Source organism: Natator depressus, chromosome 15 (assembly GCF_965152275.1).
Source record: "Natator depressus isolate rNatDep1 chromosome 15, rNatDep2.hap1, whole genome shotgun sequence".
Lineage (NCBI taxonomy): Eukaryota > Metazoa > Chordata > Testudines > Cheloniidae > Natator > Natator depressus.
Genome location: NC_134248.1, coordinates 32,690,195 through 32,705,769, shown reverse-complemented (window position 1 = coordinate 32,705,769; position 15,575 = coordinate 32,690,195). Strand labels below are relative to the sequence as shown.

The following is a 15,575-nucleotide window of genomic DNA, read 5'->3' as shown; positions in this document are numbered from 1 at the left end:
TTATCTTAGATCCCAGAGCTGCTGACAGTGCTACTTTGGGAAACAGAAGAGTAGGGAAGAAGGCCATTTGACACATCCTGCTAATTAAGCCTGAGGAGCTGTTTTCAGCCAAGGTTGCCTGCCCTCTGGTTTCTTTGCCCTTACTAGCCCTACCTGTATACTCAGCTTTAGGTAAGCAGCCCCATTCCGGACGAGTTACCCAGCTTTATCCGCCCTAGGCCAAATCAAGCCATTCACCCCTCAACATGCTTCTTCCGTGGCAACGAAGATAATGAAGTGCCACTTGCTATTTTAGCGAGGAAGCACCTCATAGCTAGGCTTAGAAACATTTTTATCACTAAAAATGTCGGAAGCCGTCTATTTCACCATAAACACACAACCTGAGGAAAACACATCTCCACCAATAATGTACAGATAAGTAAAAGAAAGAAAAATTCTGCTTGAGAATTTACAGCTTCATTTAAGGATGTTTATGTTGTATATTTTGACATGTGATGTAGACAACATAGGGTTTTTCGGGGTTTTTTCAGAGTTATGAAGCTTTAACACTTTGATTCTCAGCATCTACTGTTATTTGATAATTGCTGTCTGACCCCTCCCCCATAGTTTACTGCAACTGTGAAAACTGATAAAAATAGAAGAAAATGCTTAATAGCAAATATCTGCTAAAATTATAAAAATAATTAAAAATTAATTCTGCCAAGTCTAATAGATGAATGTCTAGTTTCCTGTGGCTCTGAGTTACAGGAAGGAGGACGACAACCAGTGGTGGGGGAAAAGAATTTAGAATTAAACCCCCAATGACAATGAGACACATCAGAGACAGCTGCACACACAAAAGCAGTTCAAGCACTGGCTGCAGGACGAGCAATATATGAAAATTCATATTATATATATATATATAAAAAATAAATTTAGTATGAAGTTAAAACTGGATGTAAATTTAGCAGAATAGACAAGTAAGGATGATTAAAAATAGCTAATTTTTAGGAATCAGCACATTCCAGTCTACTCATGTCAGTCAACAGATGCATATCTGATGCTGAGGCACTTTGCTACACCTCATTCCTTAGCGCGCGCGCGCACACGCACACACAGTGGTGTTTTATTGCTTATGCTTTCACGCACATATACTCACGGACTTCCCCACCAGCCAAATATCAACCTTTGCTAACAAAATTTTGGGGACTTGAACACCAGCTGGCTAGGGTAGAAACATTATTTCCTCCAGCTAGAATGGTCTATGAAATGCGAGGTCACATGTAATGCATAGGAACGGCAGCATGAGAGACATTGGAACTATAATCCTTTGTTGTTCTCACACCTGGACCCTGTATGCGCAGAGTCACTGTACGTTATGAACATGAATAAAACGGTTACGCGCCTTTCCATCACTGTTGTTCTTTAATATGTATTGCACATGTCCATCCCCCCATAGGTGTGCGCGTGCCTCAGACATAGTTGTCAGCACTACCGATCAGGGCAGTGTGAGCACCTTCTGGTGCCGCATGCCGGTATGAAGGGCCACACTGATCTGACCCTCCCTTAGTTCCTTCTTGCTGAAAAGACTACAACAGAGAGGGGAAGGAGGGAAGGTCACGTAATGGACATGTGCAACGTCTCAAAGAACAGTTACAGAAAGGTAGGTAACCGTTTTTTCTTCAAGCGACTGCATATGTCCATTCCACTGCAGGTGAGGAACAAGCAGTTTGAACGGGAGGCAGCTCAGAGCCGCTCTGAACAGGGATTGCAGGACCACCCATCCAAATCTTGGATCACCTCTAGATTGATGAGAGGCGACACTGTGAGAGTTAAACATGCAGACCAACAGCCAGGTTGCCTCCCTGCAAACGTCCAGTATAGATATACGAGCCTGAAAGGCCACCAAAGTATTCTGTGACCTAGTTAAGTGAGCCATCCCTTTACTTGGAGATGCAATATCAGCCAACTGGTAGCATAAATGGATACAGGGAGAAATCCAGGAAAAGTTCCTCTGGGTGGCCCTTTACTCTGTCTGAAAATGCAAACAAAAGAGCTCAGATGAAGACCTGAAAGACCTAGTCCAATCCAGGTAAAAAGCCAAAACTCTTCTCACGTTTAGAGTATGGAGCTTTTCTTCCCCTTTCCTAGAATGAGGCTTTGGAAAGAAATTTGTGAATAAATTGATTGATTAATGTGAAAATTGGAAACCACTTTAGATCGGAATTTTGGGTGAGGCTAAAACAAAAACCTTGTCCCTAAAGAAAACTGTACAAGGACACTCTAATAACTAAAGGTTGCAACTCCCCTACTCTCCCAGCTGAGGTTAAAGCAACCAAGAAACTCACCTGGACAGACAAGCGTAACAGAGAACAAGTCACTAGCAGCTTATGGGGGGGCGCGGGGGAAACAAATGCATCAACTTCACTGTGAATATACTCTGAGCAAACCCTTTAGAATCAGATGGGCATAGGGTTTTAAAAAATGGATCATTTATCCACAGGAGGGTGGAAAGCCGAGGCAGCCGCCAAATGGACTCTGATGAAACTAAGTGCTAACCCTTGCTGTTTCAGAAACAAAAGATAGTCCAAGATATGGCAAAAGTCACAGCTTGAGATGGGGGGACAGCTTTTTGTGTGGACCAAAACATAGAATCTCTTCCACTTACCCAGGTAAGTAGACCTGGTTGAAGGATTCCTACTCTTTAGCAGAACTTTCCACACCTATTAGAGCAAACCCATTCCAAGGTTGTCAGCCATGAAGCATCCATGCTCTCAGGTGGAGGGCCTGAAGGTTGGAATAAAGGAAAAAATGAGGTCCTGAGAGATCATATCCACATCTCTTGGGAGTGGCAGCCCCCACTGACCAAAAAGGTTAGTAGAATTGAAAACCAATGTTGACATGGCCACATTGGGAAGCGAATACGGTGAGGAAAATCTAGCTTGACTTTGGATAAGACTTTGGGCAGGAGCGGAACTGGTGGGAAGGCATACAGCAGGCCTCTTGACCAGGGTAGAAGGAAAGTATCTGTCACTGTACCTGGGCTGTGACCCACTCGGGAACAAAAAGGTTAAATATTTTGTTTGCTCTTGTTGTGAACAGGTCCACTTGGGGAATTCCCCACTGCTTGAAAATGGGCCTGGACACATCTGGGTGAAGAGACCACTCCTGATCACCTACAAACGACCTACTCCGGTGGTCTGCTAGAGAGTTTTGAACCTCCAAAAAGTAAACCGTTCTCCAGTTGATGGAGCTGGCAATACAGAAATTCCAAAAGGAGGATTGCCTCCTTGCACAACTTTGTCGAATGCCCCCCTGCCTTGTTCATTTACACAGAAGATGGCTACTGTGTTGTCTGAGTCTACCAACAAATTCCACCCCTTGACATGCAGAAGGAAAGCTGCACAAGCTCCCTGAAATTTATATGGAGACTTAGATCCGGAGGAGACCAAAAGGCCCTGAGACCGAAGGGGAACTAAGTGGGCTCCCCAACCTAGATCTGACACATCTCTGACTAGAATGAGTGATTGTTGCAGAGGGGCAAAGGGAGTCCCTCACAAAAATATTTGCAGGTTCTCCCACCAGTCCAGGGAGGACAAGACCTAAGGAGGTACATGAATCACCATGCCCACATGATGATGGGCTAGTGAATATACTAAAGTTAGCCAACGCTGCAGTTCTGAGGTGTATGTAGCCTGGCATGCTGCACCATATAAGTGCACACCTCCATGTGTCCTAGAAGTGTAAGGCAGTTCCGAACTGTAGTGACAGAATACTATTTTAAATCTAGAGCAGTGACCCCCATTGTCTGGAACATCTGTTCCAGCAAGAAAACCCTGGCCTTTAGAGTGTCCAGGACTGCCCCAATGAATTCTATTCTTTGAACAGGCATCAGGATAGATTTTGCTGTATTGATCAAAAGGGAACTGAATGGTGGTTATGCTGGAGAGTACCTAAGACCTGACTGGCCTCTCACTAGCTAGTTGTCCAGGTAGAGGAATACATGGACTCCCAATCTTCCCAGGAACGCCGTTACTACAGCCATGCATTTCATGAATACGCAATGGTTGCTGACAGGCTGAAAAGCAGTACTGAAAATTGGTAGTGGGAGTGGTTAATCATGTATCTGAGAGAAAGTGTTTGTGACGCTGGCAAATTACCACATAAAACACGAGCTTTAAGTCAAGGGCAGCAGACCAGTCCTCAGGATCTAGGGAAGGGATAACAGGTGCTCGAATAACCACCTGGAATTTTGTTTTCTTTAGGAACTTGTTCAGCTGCCTTATATCTAAAATAGGCCTCTGATCTCTCTTTGCCTTAAGGATTAGGAAGTAACGGGAATAAAGCCCCTTTCCTCTGAATGAGACAGGAACTTCCATGGAAGGATACGTCTGGATCTCCCAAAGTAGCACACTCTCATAAGAGTGGTCCCTGAAGGAGGACAGGGAAGGGGGGGGAGACAAGAGGGAGGACAAATAAATTTAAGGATATATACCAGTTCCACCATACTTAAGACCTACTGATTCACAGTGATGCAGGTCCAAGCACTTCGGAAGTGGGATATCTTGTTGGCAAAAATGGTACTCTGGTAACTGGTAGACTACTCTTGACCAACAGGTCAAAATGATTCTTTAGAAGATCCAGTTTGCCTAGGAGAACTGGCAGCTGCAGAAGAGGTGCAGGGAAGAGGCGGTTTTTTGTAACTTCTGCTCCTTTTATGCACAGGTCCTGGGTACACAGCAAAAAAGGGGCTGAAACTGCTGGCACTGTTGTGGGAGGCATGGTTTCCTTTTTGCCACTGGTATATAAATCTACTGTCATTAATTTGCAAATTTCCAGAATTATGAAAAGATGAATTAATAAAATATTACAAATGCTTAAAGCCCATAACTGAGCAACCATGAATATTTTAAAGCATTTTTAATCGTCAATATCCAATCAAAAATATATAAAAATTTAATTCTGTCAAGCCTACTTATTATCAAACACAGCTAAAAATAGCAAAACAATTTGGACACTCAGCACCATAATTTAAAATGATAAAATAAGAACTTGATATCTATTGCTTGAAGTATTACACAAACATGCAACAGCAAGAATTACTCTAGCTTCGCCTTCCTCTGCAGCATCGGGTACGGGTCACCTGGAGGTTTAAACTAGTGTAAATGGTGAATTCTCTGTAACTTGAAGTCTTTAAACCATGATTTGAGAACTTCAGTAACTCAGCCAGAGGTTAGGTGGCTGGGTGAGGCTCTGTGACCTGCAATGTGCAGGACGCCAAACTATATCATGATGGTCCCTTCTGACCTTAAAGTCTACGAGTCCAGCTGTGATAAAACATCCCAGGCTGAAAGACGCAGTGACAATATCCAATCTTGAAGTCCATTCTAGCCCTTAGAAGTTTTGTAGCCAATGTTCTCCAAACCAGCCCTTGTTTTGAGAATCATGCACACAGATGTGCTAACTAGAGAAAGTGGTGTTTAAAGATCTAACCAAACCAGAATCACAAGACCACAAAAAATAAATATTACAACAAAAGCATTTTTACATGACAGAAATACAGTATCAGCAACTTCAACATAGTAAAAACCATTGGTCTATCCTTAATCTACAAGCATTATTGCAACTGAAGGGTCACTGTGTATACTCTACAGGCATACTTGAACACAATGTTGTGATGTTATCTGATTAAAATCTGACAATATAGATCATTGTTGCAACCACTCATACTGCAACAAATCTTGTACAAAATGTGGCATGTAAGAGGTCTATGAAGAGTTTATAATTTGCTGGTTTGATTATGCTATCTGTATGCATACATAATTTTTGGTATTTAAAGTTATGAGTGTTCATTCTATACCTGGATTTCAAATGTCTGCTCCTGGGGTAACGCCCACAAGGTATTTAGCCAGCACATCTTGGAGGGACCATTCAAATTAAATGACAGGTTTCAGAGTAGCAGCCGTGTTAGTCTGTATCCGCAAAAAGAAAAGGAGGACTTGTGGCACCTTAGAGACTAACAAATTTATTTGAGCATAAACTTTCGTGAGCTACAGCTCACTTCATTGGATGCATTCAGTGGAAAATACAGTGGGGAGATTTATATACACAGAGAACATGAAACAATAGGTGTTACCATACACACTGTAACGAGAACGATCAGGTAAGATGAGCTATTATCAGCAGGAGAGCGGGGAGGAAAACCTTTTGTACTGATAATCAAGGTGGGCCATTTCCAGCAGTTGACAAGAACGTCTGAGGAACAGCAGGGTGGGGGGGAGGAATAAACATGGGGAAATAGTTTTACTTTGTGTAATGACCCATCCACTCCCAGTCTTTATTCAAGCCTAAGTTAACTGTATCCAGTTTGCAAATTAATTCCAATTCAGCAGTCTCTTGTTGGAGTCTGTTTTTGAACTTTTTTTTGTAGAAGAATTGCCACTTTTAGGTCTGTAATCGAGTGACCAGAGAGACTGAAGTGTTCTCCGACTGGTTTATGAATGTTATAATTCTTGATATCTGATTTGTGTCCATTTATTCTTTTACGTAGAGACTGTCCAGTTTGACCAATGTACATGGCAGAGGGGCATTGCTGGCACATGACGGCATATATCACATTGGTAGATGTGCAGGTGAACGAGCCTCTGATAGTGTGGCTAATGTGATTAGGCCCTATGATGGTGTTCCCTGAATAGATATGTAGACACAGTTGGCAACGGGCTTTGTTGCAAGGATAGGTTCCTGGGTTAGTGGTTCTGTTGTGTGGTGTGTGGTTGCTGGAGAGTATTTGCTTCTGGTTCGGGGGCTGTCTGTAAGCGAGGACTGGTCTGTCTCCCAAGATCTGAGAGAGTGAGGGATCATTTTTCAGGATAAGTTGTAGATCTTTGATGACGCACTGGAGAGGTTTTAGTTGGGGGCTGAAGGCGACAACTACTGGCGTTCTGTTATTTTCTTCGTTGGGCCTATCCTGTAGTTGGTGACGTCTGGGTACTCTTCTAGCTCTGTCAATCTGTTTCTTCACTTCAGCAGGTGGGTATTGTAGTTTTAAGAATGTTTGATAGAGATCTTGTAGGTGTTTGTCTCTATCTGAGGTATTGGAGCAAATGTGGTTGTATCGTAGAGCTTGGCTGTAGACAATGGATCGTGTGGTGTGTCCTTGATGGAAGCTGGAGGCATGTAAGTAAGAATAGCGGTCAGTAGGTTTCTGGTATATGGTGGTTTTTATGTGACCATCGCTTATTAGCACAGTAGCGTCCAGGAATTGGACTGCTTGTGTGGATTGGTCTAGGCTGAGGTTGATGGTGGGATGGAAATTGTTGAAATCATGGTGGAATTCCTCAAGGGCTTCTTTTCCATGGGTCCAGATGATGAAGATGTCATCAATGTAGCGCGAGTAGGGGCGTTAGGGGACGAGAGCTGAGGAAGCGTTTTTCTAAGTCAGCCATAAAAATGTTGGCATACTGTGGGGCCATGCGGGTACCCACAGCAGTGCTGCTGATTTGAAGGTATACGGTGTCCCCAAATGTGAAATAATTATGGGTGAGGACAAAGTCACAAAGTTCAGCCACCAGGTTTGCAGTGACATTATCGGGGATACTGTTCCTGATGGCTTGTAGTCCATCTTTGTGTGGAATGTTGGTGTAGAGGGCTTCTACATCCATAGTCCTGGAAATGGCTCACCTTGATTATCAGTACAAAAGGATTTCCCTCCCTCCCCCCCCCACTCTCCTGTTGGTAACAGCTCACCTTACCTGATCACTCTCGTTACGGTGTGTATGGTAACACCCATTGTTTCACGTTCTCTGTGAATATAAATCTCCCCACTGTATTTTCCACTAAATGCATCCGATGAAGTGAACTGGAGCTCACGAAAGCTTATGCTCAAATTTGTTCATCTCTAAGATGCCACAAGTCCTCCTTTTCTTTTATTCAAATTAAGTGGCTCATCAAGAAACACTTGACAATGGACCATGGGAGACACCCATCTACACTGAATGGACTGTCCTACAAACATGCTGTTTGAGGTAGTATAGGTAATGGCTTCTACTGTGTGCACAACTTCATCCTTAGACATCTGACTTGCCCGTGTGACTCCGAACACTATCTTGTCACCTGTAATTTTCCACTAGCTGTGCTGAGGTTTTTGTTTGAAACAATGGGCTTCCCTCCACATGGCAAAAGATATAAAAGGCCCTGAAAACCCCTCCATTTTGCCTCTATCCTGCTTCAAGCTCTGGACTATGAATTTATACTAATAGGAGCATTCTAATCAATGGACCGAGGACCTGCTAATGATTTTGAAGTAGCCAGAGACTTGACTTAAGCCAGCAGTTTATTCCATCACTGCTTCAAGCCTGAACCAAGAACTTGACAATTATTGTATCTATTTGATTCCGTTAACCCATTTTAACTTTAACCTTTTTTTTTCCTTCTATAAATAAACCTTTAGATACTAAAGGATACTCAGCGTAATTTTGGGGTAAGATCTAAGTTCTGTATTGACCTGGGTGTGTGGTTGGTCCTTTGTGATCAGAAGAACCTTTTATTTGAAGAGAACGGTTGTAAAGAACCACTCATCTCTAAATCCAGTGTTTTTGGTGGTGATATAAGAACTAGAATGCCTAAGGAAAGTGCTCTGATTACTTCTTGTTAGCCAGTGTGGTGAAACGGAATCTTACTATTTTTGCTGGGTTGGTATATCTATGGGGGATTAGCCACCAGTCTTGGGGTGTATCTGCCCTATTTTTCAGCAGTTTGTCCTGAATTTGGCATCCTCAGTTGTGACCCACTGAGGCACGGTTACAAATGTACAACAACAAAGAGATACAAATAGTCTGATATTAGTTAACGGTCTAGTTATTACCAGCGATGAGCTGCCAAAATCTTAACAACCGGTTCCCTCCTCACCCCCCGAGGGGGTCGTGGCCTGGCCCTGGCCCCAGCCCCCAGGACTCCTGTCCCATCCACCCCCCTCCCGTCTGCCCCCAGAACTGGGCAGGAGGGTCTCATGGGCCACCGTAGTAGGTGCCCACCACACCCCGCCCCTAAGAGCCAGAGGGACCTGCCGGAGTCCGAGGTGGGGAGTCCCGGCGGTGCTTACCTGGGGCTGCTCCCGGGAAACATCCGGCAGGTCCCTCTGGCTCCTAGGGGTGGGGGAGCAATCGCTCCCCCCACCGATCACATCAAAAGTGGCGCCTTAGGCACCGACTCCCTGGGTGCTCCGGGGCTGGAGCACCCACAGGGAAAATTTGGTAGGTGCAGAGCACCCCCTGGCAGCTCCCCTCCCCGCTCAGCCCAAGCTCACCTCCACTCTGCGGTGAGCTGGGGCAGGGAGCAGTTCCCCTGCGCCCCCCCCCCCCCCCGCCGGGTTACCTGCTGCAGCATGGGCGGCCCTCCTCGCACCAGCTCACCTCCGCCTCTGTCCACCTCCCTGGACCTGAGTGCAAAGCCACCGCCTGCTTCTCAGCCCTCCCAGGTTTCCCGCGCGAACAGCTGATTTGCAGGAAGGGGCGGAGAAGCAGAGCGGGGCGGCACGTTCAGGGGAGGAGTCGGAGGCGGAGCAGAGGTGAGGCGAGCTGGGGCCGGGTGAGGAGCTTCCGGTGGGTGCTCTGCACCCACCAAATTTTCCCTGTGGGTGCTCCTGCCCCAGGGCACCCACAGAGCAGGCTCCTAAGGCATCACTTTTGTCTGGTTGTTAAATTTAGAAGCCCTTTTAGAACCAGTTCCCTCTCTGCTTCTAAATTTAACAACCGGCTCCAGCTCACCACTGGTTATTACATAATCCTGCCTTGAGTGCAGGAGACAGGACAACATGACCTACTGAGTCCTACACTTCTATGGTTCTAATTGTAGTCAAATACTTTCTTCATATTCAACATAGTTCTCTAAGTATGGAATTAAAAAATGTCAAAGAGAAAAGGCTTTGGACCTGAAGTTATACTTGTATTCAGAGTTACTTATTTTTCCCTGTATGATTTAAGCTATCGAGGCATTTATACTGCACTCACCACAGCAATACCTGAGGACCTTGCAACAAATTACATCATGTCAGAAAGTGTCTAACATCAGCTGACATTTAGCTTTCTCTCTTTCCTTGCACATGCAGAGATTTTTCTCTCCCTTCCTATTTCCTCACAGTATCATTTACCCATCTTCAGCATGGACCCCAGTGGAGGATATAACCACTGCACTGTCTACTTTTAAGTCTTCTTAAAGACCCACTTTTGCCTTGCTACCTACAGTGAGTTTAATGGATTTGTGATAAACTAATGTTTCTCTCTCCCTTTCCTTTAATCTCCACCAGTCCTTAGATTGGGAGCTTCCTGGGGCAGGGACCAACCTTTCCTGAATATCAAGAAAGCAACCATACACTAATAATAATCTACTGATTCAGTTACTCATGTTGGGAAGTGATTGGTATTGTAGGACCTGGCAAAGAAATGGGTTTTCCCTTTGTCATGAAGGCAACAAGATAGAGGGCCATTCTAATCTCTTGTGGAAGGAAGGAAGACCAAGAGCTGCAGTCCAGCTACCAACATGTTTGTCACAGGGTCCTACAAGTTTCACGCTTGTTGACAATTCTGTTTGATGACTGTGATAGGTCCTCACCACGGAAATAGGCTCTAATTGCAGAGACAGGCCAGAACCAATGCATTTATACATTTGACAAGTTAAACCCAGGACATGAAATTTCATTTGATGCTTATACAAAAGTCACTACTGAGATCTCATCTGGAATACTGTGTGCAATTCTGGTTTCCCATGTTTAAGAAAGATGAACTCAAGCTGGAACAGGTGCAGAAAAGGGCTACTAGTTTTCCATTCCTCTGATCATCCTTACTGTGGAGAGGAAACTCAGAGTGTGGCTTGTTTAGCTTAACTAAAAGAAGGCTGAGGGGAAATAGGATTGCTCTCTAAATACATCAGAGGTATAAATACAAGGGAGGGGGAGGAGTTATTTACATTTAAAGCACCAATGTGGACAAGAACAAATGGATATAAACTGGCCATCGAGTTTAGGCTTGAAATTAGACAAAGGTTTCTAACCCTCAGAGGAGTGAAGTTCTGGAACAGCCTTCCAATGGGAGCAGTGGGGGCAAAAACCTAACTGGTTTCAAGACAGAACTTGGTCAGTTAATGGAGGGGATGGTATGATTAAACTGACTACCATTGCATGTAGCCAAGCTGTGACTGCTAGTAGAAAATATCCCCAGCAGCTAGTGATGGGACACTTGATGGGGAGGACTCCGAGTTACTACAGAGAATTCTTTCCCAGCTGTCTGGCTGCTGGGTCTTGCCAAAATGCTTAAGGCCCAACTGAACATCATATTTGGGGCCAGGAAGGAATTGCCCCTTAGGTCACATTGGCAGGGACCCTGGGTGTTTTTTGTTTGTTTTTTTAAACCTTACTCTTCAGCATGGGGCACGGGTCACCTGCAGGTTTAAACTAGTGCAAATGGTGAACTCTCTGTAACCTGAAATCTTTAAATCATGATTTGAGGACTTCAGTAACTCAGCCTGAGGTTGGGGTCTATTACAGGAGTGGGTGGGCAAGGTTCCATGGCCAGCAATGTGCAGGTCATCAGACTAGATGATCAGGATGGGCCCTTCTGGCCTCGAAGTCTATCAGACTTCTCATGTAATGCCAGGTGAGTCACTTAAACCAAAATTTTGGCAGGTGGCTACTAATTGCGTGTTTTTCATTTTCTGGGCACTCAACTTGAGACACATAGGGTGGAGCCCGAGTTCCTGAAATGTCAAGCACTCATGACCATAACTGAAGTAAACAGGACTGAAGATACCCAGTACCTTTTGCACAGTAGTGTGGTCTGAAGGAATGAATACAGGGCTTGGTTGGAGTCAGGATGCACTACATTCTAATACTGGTTCCACCACTCTTTCACTGTGTGACCTTAGGCAAATCAAGGTCTTTCTGTCCCAGCCTTCCCATAAGTAAAATGGGGATACTATTCACTCTTGCTACAGGAGTTATGAAAATGCACTTGCTATTGTCTGAGAGTCAGACACTGTAATAATGAGCAGACTAGAAAAGCCCATGAAGAAATTAGTAATTCCACACTCCCTGCAGGTGTGCTGTAAATAAGAACTGGGGTTACATGTTGAATACCTATGTCAGACACTAATTTTTTTCTGCTATTTGATCATAACACAAGCACAGGGGTAGACTTAAGGTTGCACAGGATACCTTAGTTCTGGCATTTCTTAAAATTAAGGACAAGTCAAGCACTCTTTCTTTTATCCACTTTTTAAATAGGTTTTCACAGCTTTCCATATATAATTGTACAGTAACTCATAGCTTAACATTGGAGTTATTTTCTTGAAAAATGTGACTAAGCAAAATGATATTAAGCAAATCTAATTTCCCCATAAGAATTAATGTAAAATGGCAGGGGGGTGGGAGAAGGTACCAGGGACATTTTCTTCGCCAAACAAAAGATTATATACATATACAGGTATAAGTTGTAAACAAACAGTCTTAATTCAAATACTGTACTCAGTGATTATTGGGAAACTTGGTTGAGGTGGAGGAGTCAGAGGGTGAATGGGGGAGGATCGTCCAGCTGCTTCTCTTGCGGTTCTTTCCCAAGTGCGCGAGGGTGTTCAACCCCTGGCTCTGCCCCAGGCCCACCCCCCCTCCCCCCCACATCCCCCCTCCCCCCCCAAGCACGCTGCATCCTCACTCCTCCCCACTCCTCTCAGCCTTCTGAACACTGCAAAACTGCCGATTGCTGCAGGCAGGAGGCGTGGAGAGGGAGAGAGAGCAGGGAGTTGCTGATCTGCAGGCTACTGGTAGGCGGAAGGCCCTGGGCCAGGTGGAGGGGAGCTGATGTGGGGCTGCCAGCCCAATGTGGTTCCAAGCCCCCACAGCCGAACAACATTGCACAACTTTAAAATGAGTGTATTCCCTAATAGATCAGCGAGGTAACAATGGAACAACATGACGTGAGGAGTTCCTGTAGACAAAGGAGAAAAGGTTAAAAAAAAAAAAAATCTGCTCCATGCTACTTAACAACACACTCAGCCTTCAAACATCAGCAAGACTTGAACCCTGAACCTTCAACAGTACTGCCAACCCCAAGGTCATGAGTCAGGCCCCAAAACATCATGAGATGGGGGGTTGGGTTTGTTTGTTTGTTTTTTTTAAAGCAAACAAAAAAACCCACACACACACACACACAGATTTTAAAAATCTAAGTTTGGTTGTTCTTTTTATTTCCTCTTTTGGTTTTGGAAGCTTTAGGGTTCATATTGTAAATGTTTCCCTCAACCACAAACTTCACTTTTTATTTAAATGAAAGCTGAGGTTCTCATGGGCTTTTTTTTTTTTTTAAATATAAAGACACCCACCAAATATCACAAAAAACAAGCAATAAAAATAGCAAGAACTGGCAACACTGCTCTCTCGAGCTACAGGACCATTAGCCTGCAGAAGTAAAAGGCTGCTATCCTATAGGAAGAAACAGAGAAGTCAATGTACAGTAAAAGCTATGTTTTCCGGCACTTTATAAACTGGAAAACTCTAGAAACCGGCATTTTGGGGTGCTGTATAAGGGCGGTGCTCACCTCAGCAGCTCATCCCTGCTACTCCTAGGTGGAGGTGCGGCCAGGCGGCTCTGCGCGTTGCCCCCACCCGCAGTCGCGGCCCTGGCCAATGGGAGCTGTGCAGCCAGTGCTCAGGGTTGGGTAGGGGCAGTGCACCAAGCGACCTGGCCACGCCTCCACCTAGGAGCAGCAGAGATATGTCGCTGCTTGCGGGGAGCCCCCTGAGATGAGCGCCACCCAGATCCAGCACCCCAAAACCCCTCCCACACCCAAACCCCCAGGCCTGAGCTATCCGGATTTTTTGCCTAACTGGCAACCCCCATTCCCCCAACATGCTGGAAAACATGGCTTTTACTGTAATATTAAAAAAAAAAAAATAAGTGGTTTACTTGCATGTGAGTAGCCCATTCTACAGACAACAAAAACATATGGCAAGTTCTTTATGAGACTATGTGTCTAAAAAGCTGAGACTGTCTGCTCTATTTGAGATTTTAGTTCTAGTCCCACATGTGTAACCCCTTCAGTGATTTGTTTGCCTCTAAGGTGCCACAAGTACTCCTTCTCTTTTTGCGGATACAGACTAACTCTGCTGCTACTCTGAAACCCTTCAGTGAGTTAACTCTGTACTTCACAGAATTTTTGGGGGGGAGGTGGGGGGGTGGGGAGGGGGGCGGTCTAGAACTGATTGTCTTTCGGTTCCCAATCCAGTGTACATTCCTTAGGCCAAAAAGTATTTTGATGTGGGCAACAGTGGCCAAAGCCCCTTCCCCCCCGGGTGACCTCTGTGTGAAATGCTAAAGCAGGACACTTGGATGATGTACACTGCTATAGACGTTTGAGTGCATACCAAGGACAACTTGTACTATGCAAACCACAAATGGTGGGATTTTCAAGTCAGCCAAATCTGAATGGATTTTCGTGGAGTCAGTAAAAAGGCATCCCTGTCCCCACATCCCCTTGTCAAAAATTTCAGAGCTCTCTATGCACCAGGAAAGCGTTACAAGCTCTTTCCCATAAAAAGTCAAAAGTTGTTTATAATGGAAAAGATCATGCAACCACAATATAGGAGTCATTACCTCTCTCACTATAAATTACATGCACCAAACATGCAGATATGTATTATTGTGTCAATTTTTTATAGTCTATAAAGCCATCATAACAGAATATATACTACAAGCCAGCCACAAAAAGGGTTCTATAAGCAACAATGCCTAGGCACAAAATGATTGGACTAGGAGCGCCATGAGCTCAAATCCCTGCTGTGGTGCTGAAGGGAAACATTATAGAATTGTACATTGGGGGGGAGGGGTGTGAACCAACCTATAATGTGACATTGCACTAAAAATATTGTTTAAAGTCAGTCTTGTATGAGACTTTTGCATTAAGACAGCTTCCACAGAAGGATAGCATAATGGAGTAGAATTGAATAGTACCAGTTCATGACAAAAAGTACTTCCTTCCACCATGTAAACACAAGACCAAAGTTATTACGGTTCAATACAAAATGGACATTCCCTCTGACCACAAGCAAAAGAGCTTGATTATGCACAGGTGAGTTCAGAACTAGCTAGAAATCTATTTTTCTGTTTTCTACTCCATTGTCCCCCAAGAGAAAAAGTTTGCTCCCATTCTGCTAGAGAACCATGGAAATGAGGCTTTCATCTCTATTATCTCCTTGGTCCAATGCAGGATTGCTCTCTACAGACAAAACACTAATAAGTGTGCCAATCACCTTTCCTTGGGTGTCTATTCCGGGCTAGATGGACCTTTGGTCTAACCCAATATGGTTCTTATGCAAGTTTGCTTTGCAGGACTGATGCTTCTTTGCAAAACCAAGCACCTGGCATCATACTTCTCTTGGCCTATCACATCAGAATATCTTTCTTCCTTACCCACTATGGTATCTACTAGCATGTTGCATGATAAATATTGAAGATTAAAAGCCCTGCTTAAATTAAGATGCAGAACTCATCCATTGACCTGCCCAAGTGAAACATCTGGCCTGGGTTCTTCTCCCTTGTATATCCCATTTA

The 15,575-nt window shown here is 44.4% G+C and overlaps 1 protein-coding gene across 1 annotated transcript in view; it reads right to left on the bottom strand.

Moving 5' to 3' along the window:
- Positions 1-15,575, bottom strand: part of ZNRF3 (zinc and ring finger 3) — a 217,491-nt gene that overhangs the window by 167,423 nt on the left and 34,493 nt on the right. The window lies entirely within an intron of this gene.